A 15,742-nucleotide genomic window follows, 5' to 3' on the forward strand; every position below is an offset into this window, starting at 1 on the left:
AACTCTTCTGCTCAGCTCCGTGGAGCACTTATTCTATTTCACTAGATGAAATGTTGACCAATTCTAGAATTGCAAATAAAGCCCATGAAGGTCTTTTAACTAAACTGGTTGCAGTGGCCCATGCGGATGCTCCTACATTTAGCCTGGCCTCTGCTTTCTTTGTGTAGGCCCTTGTCTCCAATTTGACTGTAGGATTCTTGAAGGCAGAGCCTCCAACTTCTCTTGCATCTCCGGCATCTCTTGGATCATGCTTCCACATGTTACCAACTCCCATGAAAAGCACGATTGCCTGATTGATCGAAGAAGCAGAAACAGGCCCCTGCCGTGACCTGAAGCATATGGAATTCTGAGTAAGGGAAATGAAAAGTCCAAAAATCCCAATACCACACCCTTTATAAAATACACACATCCCAACAAATCCAAGGTTATTGGAAAGGCAACAGCACTCTCCCTCTACCAGCCCCAACCAAAAAATTTCATTAGAATGGATTAAAAAAACCAAAAAAACAGGGCAGTAAATATTAATGGCCAAGAGGGGGGAGCTGGAGGACAGCAGGCTGCACAGAGCAGGTGTTCACCTCCCTCGATTTCAATCCATTTGCAGCCAACAACGTCATCGTTTGGCCTTCTTGAGCTCACCGACAGGCCATTTTTCATGATTTTACCATTTCTGGCCAAATGCAAACTTTTTAATTAAATGTACCACATGATTCCAGATGTTTGTTTATTTGTTCCAAAAAAAAGGTTGTAAAATCACTACATGAGGAAAAACCTGGGGCAGGGGGTAAAGTTTTTTCCAAGAGACAGGAAACAACATGCACTGCAAGAACTGGGGCTGGGAAGTTTCTATTGGGTAGAGCTGTCTCTGGGCAGAACAATCTAGATCCAAAGCATCAGATTCCAGTAGCTTTCCTTCCAGAAGCTCAAGACTGAGGAATAAAACACCCTGGGCGCTTACTAGTTTTTAAGAAGAATGAAGCTCATCTTGAAGCCAAAGACCAGAATGAGAACAAATTTTTGTGGCTGCTTTGTCTGCTTATTATATGTTTCTTCCTGTGGCCACAAACTCCACTGAATTAACTCTACTGCTCTTCAATTTAACAGGCCAGATCACAGCTTACGCATGAGAGGCCAGGGAGAATCCTGCAATGGGGGAGCAGCCACCAGAGGGGGAACAGCACAGAGACCACAGCCACCCACACACCCTGCTGGCTTCTGTGCAACTTTCTGGTTCCTTTTCTCTCTACCCCAAAATATAATCAGTCATTTGGTCTATTGCATTTGCTACAGAAGATTTCTCAGACACCTTCCCTTTTTCTCTGTGCCCCAGCCAGGAAGCCACTCTAGGAGCTGAAGCCTGGATTTTGTCAACATTATCCTCACTGATCCTGGGTTCTACTTTCTGATTTCAAAAGCCAACATCAGAGAGACTTTGAATAATGTAGGATGAAAAAGTACTCACTGTGCATTTTCTCTATTGCCTGAGCCCCAGGGAGCAAAACCATCAGCAACCTCACGTGACAATTTCACAGCGGCCCCTTTATGTGGCCCCAACTCCAGCTCCACTTGCAATATTCTGGCCCCCACTATCTACCCCATCAGTTACCGAGTTGTTTCTTAAGTCACCATTCCTAGAAAACTGCTCATTGGAGGTATCACAGTCTATAGATACATAGCCTGGTTGTGAAGAAATCTAAGTTAGAATTAGAACAAACTTCCTTCAGTACTATCCTGTGGTAGACTGTTGGAGTTCAGGTTTTTATCTGTCCAATTTTTCCTATGTACTGTCTGCAGATTAATAATCCTATAGCAAAATTTTAAATTATATATAGGCCCCTCGCCTGTTCGGGGCCTGCCACAGTATGAAAGCACCTTGCATAAGGAACTTTATTGATGACTTTTTCAAAACTGTGATCCTTTCTCACCAGTTATGTTTAGCCTTCCTTCTGGGATGCTTCTTCTCCATTTCTGTTTTGGCGAACCCCCTTCTTTTGCCCTCTAGCTACTCTTGCCCTGTATGTTCTTCAAAGATCAACACTAACATCTTCTAAACAACCAATCCTGGTTCTTTCCACCTTCAAAGATCCCCATCTTTCCTAAACATTTACAGCACTTACGTTTTTTAACAAGAAATATAACTCTTAATTATATAATATCTTGTTTAATTGGCATTAGTTCCAGTTTGGGGTCTTTTCAATGAAATCATATATTACTGGGCGACAGGGATGATACCATTTTTTAAATTCCCTATAAATCCTATCGTACATGGCATGTACAGTAGACACTAAACAAAGACATGAAGGGATAACCCCGAAACGACTGTACTCATAGGAATCCACATAATATCAGGAGTCATATTTCACCAAATCCCCATGAATGACCTTAAAAAAAAACTGGCACATTTAGAGTCCTTCACCCTGTAAATTCTAGGCCTTTTTTTTTTTTTTAAGACGGAGCACAATTTTACCTCCATTTTCTACAGGATGGTCTTTTGAGGGAAAGGTTATCTTTCTGAGTTCTCATTTTATAGTACTATAGTTTGCTACTGTTAGGGAGCTGGGGAGAACTGGAATCCCTTTTCTCTCTCCTTGCTTGGCTTCTGGGACAAAAGAACAAAATGGGTAGCCCCTCCTGTATCTATGAACATATCACAGTTCTGCCCAAAGAATAGAAAAAAAAAAAAGTCCCAGAGACTGCAAATGAAAAATCATCCTTGGAGAAAAAGGATAGGAAATGGACCCCTATGGATTTCAGATGCTTAAAGGAGGTTGCTTAAAGTTCCTGGCTGAAGTCCATGCCAGTCTTGGTAATAGTCTAGCAGATTCATCCATCTTCAGATTCCACTTGGCTTGCTCTTCCATCACTGCCGCCCTCCCAGGCAGCGAGTGCACACATGCACATCTATCTATATACATGCGGAAGTTTTAATCTACATTGCCCTCCATTCCAATCCACCCAGCCCAGCTCCGTGCACAGTGAAGCTATTGACCCTGCAAAATAGCAAGGAGATGAATTTGATGACCCAGACTAGAGTTTTTAAACCATTTCAGCAAACTCTAGAATCAAAGGAAAGCACAATTTATTCAGCACTTAGTAAAGTCCTTTTACTTGGGAATGGAGCACACACACTGCAAATAGACTTCCCACTGCCACACAGATAAAATAAACCTGTCAACCACTCCTGTCAAATCACTAGTCACCTCGATTAAATAAAGGAAACTAGCATCTCTCAGCATCTGAGAATTCCACCAAGATTATAAGCCCATAAAAGCATTATGAAGGAAAGAAAACTGAAGTAATGGGTTCCATTGAACATGTCATCAGAGGAAATCATTTTACATAATTAGAAAGTGCTAATAATAGTTCTGCATAGGAAACCAAAACACCCTTCCCCTGTGCAGCCAGGGCAAAGCTGTGGCAATTCTGAAGGAGCAGCCCAGTCAAAGCCAGGATTCTATCTGACAGGACAAGTCTCTACCCCATCCCGAAGGTGTCCTTGTGGCAGAGAGGTCTGCTTTTCCTCTTCCCTGTTTTGTTATTTATTTTCAGTTTCTTTTCCATGGGGGAAAGTTGGATCGTGGTTCAATCGTAATTTTATGAAACTTCAAAAAATCAGTGCCTTTTTTTTTTTTTTTGGCTAAGGATTGAACTCAAGTCCTCACACATGCTCAATGTCATTGCCAGTGTTTTGAAATTCATCTGATGTTTAGTGGCTTGAAAGACAAACTGAAATATTCCAATGGCAGAGGCAATATGTAAGCAGGTTACCTTAAAGTCTGATCTTAGGTGAGATCTACCTGGCAAAGTCACCAGAACCATCAGATTGTTTATTATTCTGTTTTTAGATGGTCAACAAGAAACAATAGGCAGTAGGCAGAAAGACTCCTTGGAGCTGAGTTATTAAGCTAGCTTGAATACATGCATCTATTTTTATTAAGGCTTTACTACTGGCCTGTGTAGATTCTGTTTATAATGATCAAGGTACTTAGCTTTCACATTCCCTGTGGGTTGACATGGAAAGATGGTAGCAATAGAAAAAAATAAGCAGCTTTGGCTGATACAGACAGATTGCCTTCAAACCCCAGAAGCCCCACACAAAATGTGGTGAACAGTTTAGTCCTCAAGCAGCCCCCTTTTGAACCCTCCTGGAAATACTCTGGCCTGTTGGCATGATGCTTTCCTGGCCAACATCACCCCATCCCAAACATCTTTGTTCACATGCCACGTCTCCAAAGCATCCATTTAATTTTCCTCTTATTCATTTCAGTTGGACTGATTTAATCAGTTGAAGCGGAAACACTGTATTCCTGGTTTCTATAAAAATGTATTTTAGGATATCTCAGCCTAAAATGTTTTTAAAAGATAAAAATGAAAAACGCCCACAGTTTTTCTTTTTCTTTTCTTTTTTTTTTTTTTTCCTTTTTGGATGGCACACGTTGAGCTGCTTCATGGAGATATACAGAAAAATCAATTGCTAAGCATAAAATGCAACTTGCATTAAGGAAACTGCAAATGATAACTAATTATGATAAGTTGCTGTGTAAATTATTCTGTGGCAGTTCCAGCAATCAATTTCAAACACAAATAGACCAAGCTGCTGGTTGGAGAAGATGAACATCCAAGAACTATGTCAATAAAAATAAGGGCAAGATTGCCAATGCTGATCAGAGTAGGATAGTTATCATCTCCAAGAAGGTTTTCACAACAGATTTCCTCTTCATTTTGTGTTTGCTTTCTTTTGTACATATAAAGTCCAACACTTAATATGGCAAACGAATCACGGCACATCTTTAAGACCATATAAGCATCAAAAAAAGAAATCCAGGGATATTCACGAGGCTTGGAATCAATTTTCAAAATGTGTATGCAGAAAAACTGACATGGGATCTTCAGTGTGGTAACTGTTGGTGAGGTGGGGTTATGGTAGGTGTACTAGCAGGTTGTTTGTTAGAACGTCACCACCATTCTTCTCTAAGGTCTTTCCAAAGCCCAGAGGAGGAACTAGAAACTACAAGGATTCCCCAGTTAGAGTTCTCCAAAAAGAGGCCCTGGGGAAGGATTTAGAAATCTGGATAGAAGGAGTGGGCAGAGCAATGTGTGGACAGTTGCTATGTGTAAAGCCATTTCCAAGTGACCCCTGGAGAGTAAACCCCTGGCACAGATGCTTCAGATGGAGAAAGTCAGTGGGAGATTCCCAGGTGCTTCCTGAGTGCCTGTGAAACTTTCTAGCAAGCTCTTGAGAATCACTGACTTGGATACTGGTGAGGATGCCCCACCTCTGGGCAGCCTTAGTACAGTCTTTAGAAATTCACCCCCAGCAATAGACATTTCCAAGTTTTGCCTCTCCAAGTAGTTTTTTTTTTCCCCTTACTCCAGCACAATGCCACAGTTATCCCCACCTGCCTTGATTCATATATCCTGTGTGATGAATGTCAGGAGTGACCTAGGAATCAAGGACACAGATTTGAATTTATTTTAGCCCCTTGTCTCTATTGCTGAGTGGCTCTGATGATGCCCAGTAGTTCTTGGTGTATTCTTCTATTCAATGGAAACATAGTATTTGCCCTTCCTATTTTTAAGGGTATCTTAAGAATGATATGATCTAATCTCTAAATAAAGATTCATAAATGTGAATTCTACTTGCAACAGTTAAACAGAGTGGCAGTGTCTGGCATGCTAGGGCTATCTCCTGTCTACATAACATATTTATGTGAAAAAGACATTTCTCCAACAAATATGTCAATATTCTTTATAACATGACATCCACTGAGAATATGATATATAAATTGCCACTAGGTTTACAACAGAGATCTCTGACACAACCCCAAATCTTCCAACCTCCAAAGGAGATGCTCAAGCCTGGAACAGCATTCCCAGAGAGATTTCAGGTAAACCATTCTAAATCCATGTATGCACCATCAGCTACAGTTTTATGAGAGTCCAGACCCTTCTTTGAAAGCATCCATTGCTTTATCCTATTTGATACCACAAAAACACCAAAGTTAAAAAAAAAAAAAAAACTCCAACATTATAATAATCATCTACTTGGAAATTATGCCTTGAGGCTATCTGTTCTCTGGAAATGAATCAGTAGCATGACTCCCTTCCTTGGAAATTTGAGTTTCTGAAAGCAACAGAGTTGTCAACTGAAGTATAAGAGGCTGGCCCTTCCATTTATTGTGCCCACCCTTAAAGAAGATGGAGCTCCTTTTTCACATGCAATCAAGTTGCCTCACAGAGGTATCTAAGAGTCAGACTCTTCTGCTGGGTTTCTATAACTATAATTTTTTACTGAATAAATATTGTGTTAACCCACTTTCTGCTACCATAATAAGTACCAGAGAAAAACAAGTTATAAAGAGAAAAGGTTTATTTTAGCCCATAGTTGAGTTGACTTACTGCTTTGGGGACTGTGATGAGACAACATGTCATTGTGGGAGCACATGGCAGAGAAAGTTCCAACCTCATGACCAGAAGTGAAACAGAGGAAGAGGAGAGGCTGGGGTTCCAATACCCCTTCAAGGGAATGTTCTCAATGACTTGAAGACCTCCCAGTAGACCTTACCTTTTAAAGATTCCACCAGGTCCCATGGCATGGATTAAGGACTAGGCCTTTAACATATCCTTCTTTGGAGAGCCCTTATCCCAACCATAGAAAAAAAATATATATATATTGAGCTCTGAGTAAATAGCAGACCCTATGTCATGCAATGCAGATACAGCTGTGAGCAAACAGAATTTTCTCCATTACTCTTAAAAGCTTATAGTTTATCTAGGAAAACTGTCCCTGGATAAGAAAGACTGTTAGAATGTTAATGTATAATGTAGGATCAGAAGAGTCTTCCTTGGAGCTGTGACATCTAAACTGACACCTCAACAATGATGGGAAGAAAAGTTAGAGTTAGTACTGCTGCTCAGGGGCTTTCACCTATGAGGAGTTTAAGATATACAAACCCGAACTGTGACCACGCACAGAGCAGGCCCAGCGGCCTGCTGAGGGGCAGAGCCGCCCCCCACCCCCCGCGCCTGCCACGTAGGGGAACTGTGACCACCGACAGAAAAGGCCCAGTGGACCGCGGCGGGACAGAGCTTCCAATCACTCCTGCAAGGTAGGCGGGCCTGCGACCCACCGGCAGAAGAGGAGCAGCGGCCTGCTGAGAGGCAGAGCCGCCCCCTCCCCCTGCACCGGCAAGGTAGAGGGAACTGTGACCATGCACAGAGCATGCCCAGCGGCCTGCTGAGGGGCAGAGCCGCCCCCCACCCCCTGCGCCTGCCAGGTAGATGGAACTGTGACCACCGACAGAAAAGGCCCAGTGGCCTGCGGCGGGGCAGAGCTTCCAATCACTCCTGCAAGGTAGGCGGGCCTGCGACCCACTGGGAGAAGAGGAGCAGCGGCCTGCTGAGAGGCATAGCCGCCCCCTTCCCCCCGCGCCTGCAAGGTAGACGGAACTGTGACCACCATCAGAACAGGCAAGACCTGCAACCGAGAGACAGAACAGGCCCAGTGGCCTGAGGAAGGGTAGAGCCGCCCCCCCCCCCCCCGCGCCCGCAAGGTAGGCGGACCTGCGACCCACTGGCAGTATAGCCCCAGAGGCCTGCAGAGGGGCAGTGCCGCTGCCTGCGCCTGCAAAGTAGACAGAACTGCGACCACCAACAGAACAAGCCTAGCGGCCCGCAGAGAAACAGAGCCGCCGCCCGCGCCTGCAAGGTCGGCGGACCTGCTACTGACCGGTAGAGCAGGCCCAGCGGCCTGCCGGTGTGGTAGGCACATTGCCCCAATTGGAGGAGGGGCAGAGCCGCCGCCCGCGCCTGCGAGGGAGACTTTGCAACTATACAAGACCAATATAAATATATAGGGGGAAAATTCAATAGCACAACAGTTTCACCAAGTAGAAAGGAACGTGAACAGTATGAAGAGACAAGGAAAGAAAGGACCACAAGCATTGCAGGTCAACTCAACGTTAGAAGAGGTAATAGCTGCAGCAGATGGAATGTCAGATAAAGAATTCAGGATATACATGCTTCAGATGATCTGGAGTCTCAAGGAAGACATCAGACAGCAAAATCAGACAATGAAAGATCACTTCAACAATGAATTACATAAACAAATCCAAGAAGCAAAAGATCAACTATACAGGGAAATAGAGGTTATAAAAAACAAACAAACAGAAATCCTAGAAATGCAGGAAGCAATAAGCCAACTTAAAAACTCAATTGAGAATACTACCAGCAGAATAGAACACTTAGAAGACAGAACATCAGACAATGAAGATAAAGTATTTCAACTTGAAAAGAACATAGACAGCTCAGCAAGACTGTTAAGAAACCATGAGCAGAACATCCAAGAAATATGGGATAACATCAAGAGACCAAATTTAAGAGTCATTGGGATACAGGAAGGGACAGAGTTTCAAACCAAAGGAATGAGCAATCTATTCAATGAAATAATACGAGAAAACTTCCCAGACTTGAAGAATGAGACAGAACCCCAAATCCTAGAAGCCTACAGGACGCCGAATGTACAGAATCATAAGAGACCCACACCTAGACACATTATAATGAAGATGCCCAACATACAGAATAAGGAGAGAATTTTAAAAGCTACAAGAGAAAGGAAGCAGATCACATTTAGGGGTAAGCCAATCAGGATAACAGCTGATCTTTCAACACAGACTCTGAAAGCTAGAAGATCCTGGAATAACATATTTCAAACACTGAAAGAAAATGGGTTCCAACCAAGAATTGTGTTTCCAGTGAAATTAAGCTTCAGGATGGAAGATGAAATTAAAACCTTCCACGATAAACAAAAGTTAAAAGAATTTGCAGCTAGAAAACCATCTCTTCAAAACATCCTTGGAAAAACATTACAGGAAGAGGAAATGGAAAATAACAATGAAAACCAACAGTGGGAGGTAGGACACTAAAGGGGGGAAAATAATCAAAGAGGAAAACAAACCATGTTTAGTAACATAAACAAACAAATATGGCTGGAAGAACAACCCATATCTCAATAATAACCCTAAATGTTAATGGCTTAAACTCACCAATCAAGAGACACAGGCTAGTAGAATGGATCACAAAACAAGACCCAACAATATGCTGCCTACAGGAGACGCATTTGATAGGAAAAGACATACATAGGCTGAAGGTGAAAGGTTGGGAAAAATCATATCACTCATATGGACTTCGGAAACAAGCAGGAGTATCCATACTCATATCAAATAAAATAGATTTCAAGCCAAAGTTAATCAAAAGGGATAAAGAGGGACACTACATACTGCTCAAGGGAACCATACACCAACAAGACATAACAATCATAAATATATATGCCCCAAACAATGGTGCAGCTATGTTCATCAAACAAACTCTTCTCAAGTTCAAGAGTCTAATAGACCACCATACAATAATCATGGGAGACTTCAACACACCTCCATCACCACTGGACAGATCTTCCAAACAAAAGTTGAATAAGGAAACTATAGAACTCAATAACACAATTAATAACCTAGACTTAATTGACATATATAGAATATACCACCCAACATCAAGCAGTTACACTTTTTTCTCAGCAGCACATGGATCCTTCTCAAAAATAGATCATATATTATGTCACAGGGCAACTCTTAGACAATATAAAGGAGTAGAGATAATACCATGCATCCTATCTGATCATAATGGAATGGAACTGAAAATCAACGATAAAAGAAGGAAGGAAAAAGAATACATCACTTGGAGAATGAACAATAGGTTACTGAATGATCAATGGGTTATAGAAGACATCAAGGAAGAAATTAAAAAATTCTTAGAGATTAATGAAAACACAGACACAACATATCGGAATCTATGGGACACATTGAAAGCAGTTCTAAGAGGAAAATTCATTGCTTGGAGTTCATTCCTTAAAAAAAGAAAAAACCAACAAATAAATGATCTCATACTTCATCTCAAAATCCTAGAAAAAGAAGAGCAAAACAACAGCAAAAGAAGTAGAAGGCAAGAAATAATTAAAATCAGAGCTGAAATTAATGAAATCGAAACAAAAGAAACAATTGAAAAAATTGACAAAACTAAAAGTTGGTTCTTTGAAAAAATAAACAAAATCGACAGACCCTTAGCCATGCTAGCGAAGAGAAGAAGAGAGAGAACTCAAATTACTAACATACGGGATGAAAGAGGCAATATCACAACAGACACTTCAGAAATACAGAAGATAATCAAAAATTATTTTGAATCCTTATACTCCAATAATTTAGAAGATAGTGAAGGCATAGATAAATTTCTTAAGTCATATGATCTGCCCAGATTGAGTCAGGAGGATATAGACAACCTAAACAGACCAATATCAATTGAGGAAATAGAAGAAACCATCAAAAGACTACCAACTAAGAAAAGCCCAGGACCGGATGGTTATACAGCAGAGTTTTACAAAACCTTTAAAGAGGAACTAATACCAATACTTTTCAAGCTACTTCGGGAAATAGAAAAAGAGGGAGAACTTCCAAATTCATTCTACGAGGCCAACATCACCCTGATACCTAAACCAGACAAAGACACTTCAAAGAAAGAAAACTACAGACCAATATCTCTAATGAACCTAGATGCAAAAATCCTCAATAAAATACTGGCCACTCGGATACAAAAACATATCAAAAAAATTGTGCACCATGATCAAGTAGGATTCATCCCTGGGATGCAAGGTTGGTTCAATATACGGAAATCAATAAATGTTATTCACCACATCAATAGACTTAAAAATAAGAACCATATGATCATCTCGATAGATGCGGAAAAAGCATTCGACAAAGTACAGCATCCCTTTATGTTCAAAACTCTAGAAAAACTAGGGATAACAGGAACATACCTCAATATTGTAAAAGCAATCTATGCTAAGCCTCAGGCTAGCATCATTCTGAATGGAGAAAAATTGAAGGCATTCCCTCTAAAATCTGGAACAAGACAGGGATGCCCTCTCTCACCACTTCTGTTCAACATAGTTCTCGAAACACTGGCCAGAGCAATTAGACGAAAGAAATTAAAGGCATCAAAATAGGAAAAGAAGAACTTAAATTATCACTATTTGCAGATGACATGATTCTATACCTAGCAGACCCAAAAGGGTCTACAAAGAAATTATTAGAGCTAATAAATGAATTCAGCAAAGTGGCAGGATATAAAATCAACACGCATAAATCAAAGGCATTCCTGTATATCAGCGACAAATCCTCTGAAATGGAAATGAGGACAACCACTCCATTCACAATATCTTCAAAAAAAATAAAATACTTGGGAATCAACCTAACAAAAGAGGTGAAAGACTTATACAATGAAAACTACAGAACCCTAAAGAGAGAAATAGAAGAAGATCTTAGAAGATGGAAAAATATACCCTGTTCATGGATAGGCAGAACTAACATCATCAAAATGGCATTACCAAAAGTTCTCTATAGGTTTAATGCAATGCCAATCAAATTCCCAACGGCATTTCTTGTAGAAATAGAGAAAGCAATCATGAAATTCATATGGAAAAATAAAAGACCCAGAATAGCAAAAACAATGCTAAGCAGGAAGTGTGAATCAGGCGGTATAGCGATACCAGACTTCAAACTATACTACAGAGCAATAGTAACAAAAACAGCATGGTACTGGTACCAAAACAGGCGGGTGGACCAATGGTACAGAATAGAGGACACAGAAACCAATCCACAAAACTACAACCACCTTATATTTGATAAAGGGGCTAAAACCATGCAATGGAGGAAGGATAGCATCTTCAACAATTGGTGCTGGGAAAACTGGAAATCCATATGCAACAAAATGAAACTGAATCCCTTTCTCTCGCCATGCACAAAAGTTAATTCAAAATGGATCAAGGAGCTTGATATCAAATCAGAGACACGCCGTCTGATAGAAGAAAAAGTTGGCTACGATCTACATACTGTGGGGTCGGGCTCCAAATTCCTCAATAGGACACCCATAGCACAAAAGTTAATAACTAGAATCAACAAATGGGACTTACTCAAACTAAAAAGGTTTTTCTCAGCAAAAGATACAATAAGAGAGGTAAATAGAGAGCCTACATCCTGGGAACAAATCTTTACTCCTCACACTTCAGATAGAGCCCTAATATCCAGAGTATACAAAGAACTCAAAAAATTAGACCATACGAGAACAAACAACCCAATCAACAAATGGGCCAAGGATCTGAACAGACACTTCTCAGAGGAGGACATACAGTCAATCAACAAGTACATGAAAAAATGCTCACCATCTCTAGCAGTCAGAGAAATGCAAATCAAAACCACCCTAAGATACCATCTCACTCCAGTTAGATTGGCAGCCATTATGAAGTCAAACAACAACAAGTGCTGGCGAGGATGTGGGGAAAAGGGTACACTTGTACATTGCTGGTGGGACTGCAAATTGGTGCAGCCAATTTGGAAAGCAGTATGGAGATTTCTTGGAAAGCTGGGAATGGAGCCACCATTTGACCCAGCTATTCCCCTTCTCGGTCTATTCCCTAAAGACCTAAAAAGAGCATGCTACAGGGACACTGCTACATCGATGTTCATAGCAGCACAATTCACAATAGGTAGACTGTGGAACCAACCTAGATGCCCTTCAATGGATGAATGGATTAAAAAAATGTGGCATTTATACACAATGGAGTATTACTCTGCATTAAAAAATGACAAAATCATAGAATTTACAGGGAAATGGATGGCATTAGAGCAGATTATGCTAAGTGAAGCTAGCCAATCCCTAAAAAACAAATGCCAAATGTCTTCTTTGATATAAGGAGAGTAACTAAGAACAGAGTAGGGTCGAAGAGCATGAGAAGAAGATTAACATTAAACAGGGATGAGAGGTGGGAGGGAAAGGGAGAGAGAAGGGAAAAGGCATGGAAATGGAAGGAGACCCTCAGAGTTATAGAAAAGTACATACAAGAGGAAGTGAGGGGAAGGGGAAAAATAATATAAGGGGGACAAACGAATGTCAGTAGAGGGGGCAGAGAGAGAAGAGGGGAGGGGAGGGGAGGGGAGGGGAGGGGGGATAGTAGAGGATAGGAAAGGCAGCAGAATACAACAGACACTAGTATGGCAATATGTAAATCAATGGATGTGTAACTGATGTGATTCTGCAATCTGTATATGGGGTAAAAATGGGAGCTCAAAACCCACTTGAATCAAATTGTGAAATATGATATATCAAGAACTATGTAATGTTTTGAACAGCCAACAATAAAAAATTAAAAAAAAAAAAAAGACATACAAACCCAAACCCTTCCTACAATGCAGAATGTGAACAATTGCTTCAAGGAGGTAGAAACAAATATTATAAGTAATCTCAAGAAGGAGAAAAACCAATAAAGCTCAGATCAGGAAAAGTTTCATGTAGGAACCAGAAAGTGCTGCACATGACTGTGCCTATGATATATGGAGTGTCTGTAAGATACAAATGGAAAAAACTGAGCCTCCTGCTTGCTGATCATTATTCTGGGCCTGGTCTTCTTTTGCATTTGAATCTACAGTCCTTAGGACATGAATCTTGGGCCTATCATATTCGACATTGGAAGTTACATCAAAGGACAAGGGAAAATGCGATGTGTATAGAAAAATAGCAATTTGCACATGAACTACAGTTTTGTAGTTGTTGGTGCGGAAGGAAAAGAGATTGGGAACTAGGTGAATCAAAAATTATTTTCAAATCGAAGTTCCAGTTGGGATTTTATAGACCTAGTTTCAGACATCAAGGAGGACTTAACTTGGGGGATTGATGCAATTAGCCTCCGCACTGTGAAAGACCTTCTCTGCCTAAGTGTTTGTAGGATGTCAACAAGGTAGGAATGAATGGCAACCAAATAGTTGGCTAATTTGTATAGTCAGTAATTTAAAATAGTTTCCTTAAATATAAAAAACAACCTGGCATTAAGTAGTTTTTCACTGTGATTGCGAAAAAAAAAAAAAAAAAGTACTGGCTTTCCTCATTTGTTGGTGTTTGATTCATGCTAAGATGAAATGTACTAGAGAGATGAGTCCAACCATCAACCAGACTCAGTGAGTTTCTTTGGTGCTCTCTTCACGAGGCAACCGGTGTGTTAAATATAGAGAGATATTCCTCAGTACCACAGAGATGTCTGCTGTTGACTTCCTTTAAATAATATTTTTACATTTTTTCCCATTGATATTGGGCTCTGATGTCATCTGAGAGCATCGAATCACATTCTAATTACTTCAAGAGGTATTTTTTCATTATATGAGTTTTACTCAAAATACCTTCAAAACTATGGTCTTCTATTCTGTTTCTTTGAGGCTCAGATTTCTCATATTACTAATAAAATGACAGATGATGCTTGTCCTATTCCTAATGATTATCATTCATCTGATCACATGTTTCATTGTGAAATCTCAGTTTCATGCCAGATACACTTTTGCAAGGGGGCTTGAGGTCTCAGACTTCAGTTCCCATGAAACTTCCTATACAAGTTCCTCTATAGGTGATGGAGTAAAATTACCTTTAACCACCTACAAGAAAGTAGTGAATAAACTTAAGAGGATAAAATGCTAATTTGAGAGTTAATTTATTACTCATTCTCCATAATATTATTTGCTTAGAGGAATTCCTGCATAGCAGTCTGTACAGGAATAAAAGACTTTCCTAAGGACATTCAGTGAGAAAGAAAAACAATGCTCCTCAGAATGCAGCACATTAGGAGCTGCTTCTCACACTTGACTTTGAGCAAAAGTGATTTGCACAAAACTGTCACATAATAAAGCGAATCACAACTGAACTGTAATTGAACCAAAGTATATGTAAATATAGAGAAGTTTTACCAATGCTCAGACCCCAAACAGTATACGCCTGGAATCCTACATTACTCTCTTCATCTTTCTGGTAGTTTTTCAATGAAATATTAACGTCACAGTGCAGAGGGCCCGTGAGACATCTCTAGGGCTAGATCCACCACTTTCTAAGCATCCCCACAGCCTATTCTCCTATCCACCCATGCTAGGATGACAAAGTTGGGACAGTCCTTATTCAGTGTCCCATTCTGTAGGAAGGAATTTCCTGCCTGAGTAAACAACATTTAAAGTCTGTGCTGCTCTCAATCTAAGCTTCTTCTTACTTACCCTCAGGAGACAGATTCATTATTAGGAAACACAGCTCTAATCATTACCAGGATAAAATGAAGTAATTGAGTTACATTGCATGGTCTCGTCTTACCCTTACCATTCCCAGCTTAGGCAATGACACAGTCTTTGGCCCAAACTGCCAGTTTAGGGATAAGGCATTTGCAAACTTTATTCCAAGTCAGTATTCTGTCTGCTTTTGAAACCTAAGACTCTACCGATGGCAATATGAATTATGGCTTTGGAAGAACTGGGTATACCAAATTAATGTTTTGGGCATTAGAGAATTCAGTAAAAACTACACATAGATTCTCACCACTATTTTTTAAATATATATATTTTTTAGGTGTCGATGGATATATTTATTTATTTATTTATATGTGGTGCTGAGAATCGAACCCAGTGCCTCACCCATGCCAGGCAAGCACTTTACCACTGGCTACAACCCCAGCCTGGATTCTCTCCATTATTTTTACCAGGTAAATTTAAAAATTTAAATTTCTTTGGGCTATAACAGAGAATTTATCTACTTTGAAATTATAGATTTCAACTATTGAATTAGCAAACAATGATTTTTTTTTCTTTTTACAAATATTAATGAATTTCCCTCTTTT

The 15,742-nt window shown here is 40.3% G+C and overlaps 1 protein-coding gene across 9 annotated transcripts in view; it reads right to left on the reverse strand.

The window, feature by feature from the left end:
* Lrmda (leucine rich melanocyte differentiation associated) overlaps positions 1-15,742 on the reverse strand; it is a 1,020,522-nt gene that overhangs the window by 180,461 nt on the left and 824,319 nt on the right. The gene's annotated exons all lie outside the window — the stretch shown is intronic.

This window comes from Marmota monax, unplaced genomic scaffold (genome assembly GCF_021218885.2).
Source record: "Marmota monax isolate L192 unplaced genomic scaffold, Marmota_monax_Labrador192_F-V1.1 WCK01_AAM20220418_F8-fsc00019, whole genome shotgun sequence".
In the NCBI taxonomy this organism is placed as follows: Eukaryota; Metazoa; Chordata; class Mammalia; order Rodentia; family Sciuridae; genus Marmota; species Marmota monax.